This window comes from Cygnus olor, chromosome 1, assembly GCF_009769625.2.
Source record: "Cygnus olor isolate bCygOlo1 chromosome 1, bCygOlo1.pri.v2, whole genome shotgun sequence".
NCBI lineage: Eukaryota > Metazoa > Chordata > Aves > Anseriformes > Anatidae > Cygnus > Cygnus olor.
In genome coordinates, this window is record NC_049169.1 from 153,986,270 (window position 1) to 153,992,476 (window position 6,207).

Here is a 6,207-nt window from a genome sequence, read left to right on the forward strand (position 1 = left end):
TACAAACCATGTATTGGAAAGCGTATCCTCAAATATCTGTTGCTGCCATGAACAACGTCACAGGTGTCCATGAGTCAGCACTGCAGTTCGTGTTGTTTTAACGCAGAGACCAAGCCAAGAACTTCTGCAAGAAAATACCGCAACATGCATCTGCAGCTGCAACGTGTGCAGGGATCCTCCCGCCGGGTCCCGAAATGAGTTAATAAGAAAAGAAAAGGTGTATTTGCACATGCAGCCCTGATTTTTATTTTTTCTTCTTCTTTTTTAGGGGGGTGTGGGGATGAGTAATGACTGCTCTCTGCTACTTGCCAGCAGAGGCTGGCAGCGCTATGGCAACCGGGCTGCTAAAAGGGCGGAGGGGAGAAGTCTCTTAGCAACGGGAAGCTTCAGACAGGCAAACGCTGGTTGAAAGCACAGCATTTAAAAAACAAAATATCAACAAAACCAACAAAAACACACCCCAAAACCAAACCCACCGTTGCCATCGTCAGAAAAGATGACACGATAGAAATACAGATAGTGAGAGCTGAAGATTTAGAAAAAAAAAAAAAAAATCCAAAAAAACAAACCCAACCAGGCACGGCAAAGCCAATACAAAAAAAAAATTAAAAAAAAATCAGCCAGCAGGGGCTCGGTGGGTGAAGCTCCCAGGCAAAGCCCCCCCCCCGGGCTGGTGGCACCTGGAGCCCACCAGCACTGGGGCCGCTGCTCCTTGGGGAGGTGGAGGGAGCAGCGCCTGCGTGGCCTTGCTCCCGTGGTTATTATTTATAGCCCTTCTCCAGCACGATAAGGAATCTACGGACAAGGAAAAAAATATAAAATAATAGGAAAGGTGCACCAATTCATATTTTTAGTAATAATTTTCCAAAGATGTTTTTCCAGTGCTCCAGGCCCCCCTAGCACTTCATTAATAATGCAGTAAAATCCCAGCAACATTACATTAATCACGCTGGCGGGAACCCAGCCAGGCAGGCACCTCTTTTTCAGCCCTCCGTCCTCAGCCTTCTCTAAGCACTGTCTCAAACAGACGTCTTTCACTGCACGCTTGGAAAGTTGCCCAATTTGTGCTATTTTGGACTAACAAAGGGACAATTTCATCCAAAGACACAGAACCCCCACAGAGCTGCTGCCCTCCCCCTCTCCAGTGTAATGGGGGCGGGGTGTTTCTGCTGACCATAGCCTAGGCTGAAAAAAAAAAAAAAAAAAAAAAAAAAAACCCACAGGAAAGGGGAGGCTAAACTGGCCTACCCTTCCCTTTTAAGCCTACCTAGAGAGGGATGGGGAGCGAACACAGGTCTGTAAGTACCAGGAGCTGTAAACTCCTTGTAGAGTACCAAGTCCAGCAACCAAGCTGCTAAGTTCTGTCATGGGGTTTGCTTTTGTTTCTTCAACACAGAAAAATGCATTTGCTATTGGAAATGGCTGATCAAGCAAAAATCAAAATAGGCATGGGGAACTTGTCAGTGATGTCAAATGTCAGTGTAGACAAGTAGAAACTGGGCTGGAAGGCAGATCTGGGTGACAGAGTTTTATTCCGGCCAAGCAACCCCACCAGTGGCCCTGGTGAAGATGCTCCCTGAGCTGCCCCTGTGCAGTGGCCGGCCACCATGGCCAGTCCTGCCCTGATGCCCACCTGCTCCTTCGCACGGGCAGCCAGCTCCCTGTCCACATCCTCATCGCCTCTCCTGGCTGGACCAGTGGTTTTAAGGCTTATGATGTTACAGGATTTTGCGTTGGGTTTACCAAGGCCATTGTCTCGCCGGTAGATAATGCTGACTAAATTGATACTTTACAAAGACACAAAGGAGTCAGCTTGTGACTGATACACAATGCTGGTTAACAAGGCACACACAATGGTGGTATTAGTGGGAGGAAAGAAAAGCTCAACTTTCTGTCAGTCATAGGTTCATTAGAAAGTAAAGAGTTGCTAGCAGGCAGAAAAGCCCTTTAGATGCATAAAAAATGGTACCAGTTCTTAAAACAAACAAAAAAAAAAGTAAAAATTAATCTTGCTTTAATGCTGATGGAACTAACTCCAACTGTCTTCCCTCAAGTAGCTTTTTTAATAGAATTCTGAAATACTTACATTAAAAAATGACATCTATGAAAATCTCCTTTTTCTTCATTAATAATGCCCTCAAAACATCTTACATACACTTTGGCCAGAGATTGATACTGTCAACCTGAAGCTTCCTGAGGAATTTCATACATTACTGTATAACACTAATGACCAATAAAAGCTTTTAGAATTATAAGCAAGAAATAATGTGAAGGGTACATTATCTTTTCCTTTTGTCTCTTCCAATGCTTTTCTAGAGTTCAAGGAGGTCTTACAGTCATAGGATGTGAGAAGGGATATATACCCAGTCACACCCACAGAAAACATAGAGACATGCCTTAACATATATGTAAATCCAACAAATAAAATGAAGGTGATTCAAAAGTAGTGGATAAGTATTCAAGATTGAGCCCAAGTATGAAAAGGTTATAAATGAAAGAAATTGTGGCTAATTTTTGCAGGCGGTCTGAAAATTTTTCTTCCAAAGAAGTTCAGTGATTCTTGGATTTAAAAGTCTGAGAGATGTGGTGGTGTGGCCAGCATGCCTAAATAGTGAGGTGTTTATTTAGTCCTTTTTTTTTTTTCTTTTTTCATTCAGACAGCTTTGTGCTCATCTGATGAGCTGACAAAGCTTCCAGCACAGACTGGGAGGCTTGTTCCTTTATTGCTGTGTAGCATTTTTAGCTGAGAAGTTGTACAAACCTTCCTGCAGTTCTGTTTGTCTTGAAGTAGAATGGCAGAACGCAACCCATCTCCCTCACATGATCCTACAACTCAAATAGCCAAAGATTTTCACAGTCCTGTCCATGGAATAAAGTACTGCGCTCCACCTAGGATGTAAGAACTGTGGTATCACTACAAACATGGAGATTTGCTCCTCTCTACATGCTCACTCACTCTTCCTCTTTAAAAAAAATCCCACAGATATGGAAGTCTCAGTATTAAAAACATCTGTGTAAGACATATGAATGTTTTGAAATCATAGACACTATCATTTACTGGGCTGTTGGCTGCCAGTGACACCAGTAAACTACCAGGATTACTTTTGCCTTGATTTGGATGCCATATATTGCAGCAAGCAATGTATGTGTTGGTGAGGACAGGAAAATGAATTTAATTATCATGAAATGGCAACTCTGGGAAAGAAGGTAGTGATAAGGTCTAATTTTAACATAATTCTTACCATGTGTTTTCTGTAACAGTGTTCTGCATTACACATTCCCCTAGAGGAGAAAGGAAAAAATATTGAAAAAAGAAACATGATACATGCAATTAAACATTGTCATAATAGATGCAACAGCAAGCTAAGATTGCTCAGGACACCTGTCTTCTGGCCCTTAGTAAATTCTGAGTATTTCACCTTGAAAGCTTAATGGTCATTACCAGAAGTTTCTTGCACTTAGTAAAGCCTACTGATTTTACATGCAGGATATTATTATGGTTATCATCACTGGGAAAGCCTGCAAAGACAAATGTGTTGCCCTAGTACCATCTAGTGGAGGGAATGCATGAGTGAGATTAAATGAAGACGCTTGCCTGCAGGTGATAGAGTCCTGCACCCCCAGAGCACCCACACTGCTCCTTGGGCTTTCACCGCCTTCCTCTGTGCCCACTTCACCAACGCCCTCTCTGTTGCTGCAGTCACATCCATTTCTGGGCACTCACCCTATAAACGAATGGAGGATTTGCAGAAAGAAGAAATTACAGGAGGTGGGAGCCAAGCCCAGAAGGTCAGTGTCAGGTGCTTGGGGAAAGATCATGCAAGTCAGAAAAATAGTTGTCTTCAAGTTGCACACAGATTTCTTTAAGGCTTTCTCTCCCTGAGTCCCACAGAGATTAGTAAACTACCTATGATGAAGTGACTTTTAATAATACAGACCATCCAGCTTAAGAACATTTTGCAATTTTGCCTTGTTTTCTGAAGAAATTTATAGGCAAACCACACGTCAGTGCTGCCACCTGTTTCTTGTTTGACAGCAACCATCTGGACAGCAAATACTCTAAAGCCAAGAAAGTCGTTGCAGTCTGCAAGGCAAGACAGAGAGCTGTAATTTAGATGCCCAAATGTCAGCCACAATATGAAGAATTATGTGCAGCCCAAGGGAGGGATGCATAAAATGGAAAGCATGCCTATGGCAATAAGCCTTGCATTAGAGGAAATGATGATTAAATATGCAATGTATGGGCTTGAATGACCTCCTATGCACCCTGTTTCTGTTTGGAGTGGTCTCTAGACAACAGAGAAATCCTTTCCAGAGATTCAACTGACTTCTTTCACAGCCCCCAGACAGCAGTGAAGTAAATAGTCCATGTACACAGCTTGACTTCAGCTGTATTCTGGCCCCTGTCTGCTAATCCTACTCTCTCCTTTCCCTAATCTTCCTCCTCAATGTCCCATTAGTCTTGCTTTTATCTTCTCCTCCTTATTCCCTTCTACCCACCTCTTAGTTTATTTGGTTCCCATTTTATTTTAGTACGAATGAAAAAAAAAAAAAGAAAAGAAAAGAAACAACAAAACAAAACAGAAAGAGCACTAGGAGAATTAAGGCCTATATCTCATTGGAACAGTGCAATGATCTGTACAACTAAGAATAAAATTCAATAGACAGTACAGGGCAGTAAGGCAAGAATAGGGAAAACATTGGAAATTGAAGCATATAATTTGCTTTTGGAAGGTGGATCACTGAGACAGGCAGAATAAAAAAGAAATGATTTTTAGTGCTGCTTGACTAGCTGGCAATCCTCCCATCTTCAGCCTGAGTGCTAATTTTTAAACTATGCAAAGTGTCTCCTGGGGCCACAGAGCTTATCTGGAAATGCGACCCAGGGGAGGGAGGACAGGCTTTAATGATGGGCAATAAGCACAAGAGAAGTGCCTCAAGGTAGCAGTGAGGCAAACAAACAAGCAACCCCTTATTAGCATTTCGTAAGGTCCTTATAATAGTAATGACCACATGGCTGCGATCAAGAGGACAATTACCAGTGACAAAAAGAGGAGAGAATTGCTATCAGACAACAAGGTAACTGTTCGCTATAGCCTTGGCCCATAGCCATAGCACACACAAATTATGATTAGTAAGACAGATCCAAGATATTTTGGAACCAAACTTGTGTATCTGGTTTCATCAAAATGGAGTAGAAGGTCTTATTTAATTCTCCCAATGGCCACTCCGCCTCATCCCTGCTCCAAGGCTGTCTGACACAGCCCCACATATCATGAAGGGCCCGAGAGGAACTCCACGACAGACAGCTGTGGACTAATAAAAGTTGAGAGAGGAGATCATCACAAACCAGCAATTTTAAGTACTGTCGTCCTTCTGCTGGGGTACATGGTAGTTCCAGGTAGAGAAGTTAACCTGGAGACTCTGCCCTGCAGATCTGAAGTAACTCTTACTCCCACCTGCCTCAGCTGAAGTGATCATGCCTGCGATGAAGAAGTAGCAGGCCTTCCTCAGGGTCCTTCAGGTACTATTCTCCTGTACCTCCAGGCTTGTTTTCTCCCTAGCTTCAGCCCCAGGAGTCTGTTCTCTGTCTCTGCTCAGCTAATTACCTTTGAACTGTCTCCACTGAGTTGGTTTACTTCACCTCAGGTTCTCCAAACTGAACCAAATCATGCTCTCTTTAGAGGAGGACAGGGTGTGGGGAGCCCCAGGCACAGCATAAATCATCAGGAACAGTCATAACAGAAGTTCCTTTGCTTTTTCGCTTTTTGTTGGCTACTGCTTTGTGCATTTCAGCAGACGTTAGTATCGTGAGAGTATTCTCTCCATAGCTGTGGCCTATACTCCATCCTGCTGAGACAGGCAGCCCTACCTGATAATTGGAATCCCTCAGAGGACTTTAATTGGGCCTCCACCTCCTTCAGCAACAATGGGCAATATGCCTTCAGCAGCCACCCATGTGGTGGAGGACCTTCAGGGACGAGCCCAATGCCAATGTCCCCTGTAATGTCTTGGTAGTCTGTGGAGATGTTCAAAAACTGGTGTGGTTATCTAGACCCTCAAGCTGAGCCTGCAGGAGAAGGGGAGGAGGGCATTCAAGTAAGCACAGGCAAAGGGAGGAGGTAGAGAGCAGGAAGAGCCCATCTGTCTCTGCCATGTGATGAGTCCAATGTCACTTCCCTGCTGTGTTGGTAGGCTGCACTGCCA

General features: G+C 43.7%; 1 long non-coding RNA gene across 1 annotated transcript; it reads right to left on the reverse strand.

Moving 5' to 3' along the window:
• Positions 1–713: 713 nt before the first annotated feature.
• LOC121063557 lies at positions 714–5,463 on the reverse strand. The gene is made up of 4 exons (XR_005816060.1): positions 5,351–5,463; positions 3,725–3,803; positions 3,243–3,282; positions 714–795 (listed from the first exon to the last, which is right to left on the reverse strand). It is a non-coding gene; the product is annotated as an uncharacterized LOC121063557 (long non-coding RNA).
• Between the last annotated feature and the right edge of the window lie 744 nt (positions 5,464–6,207).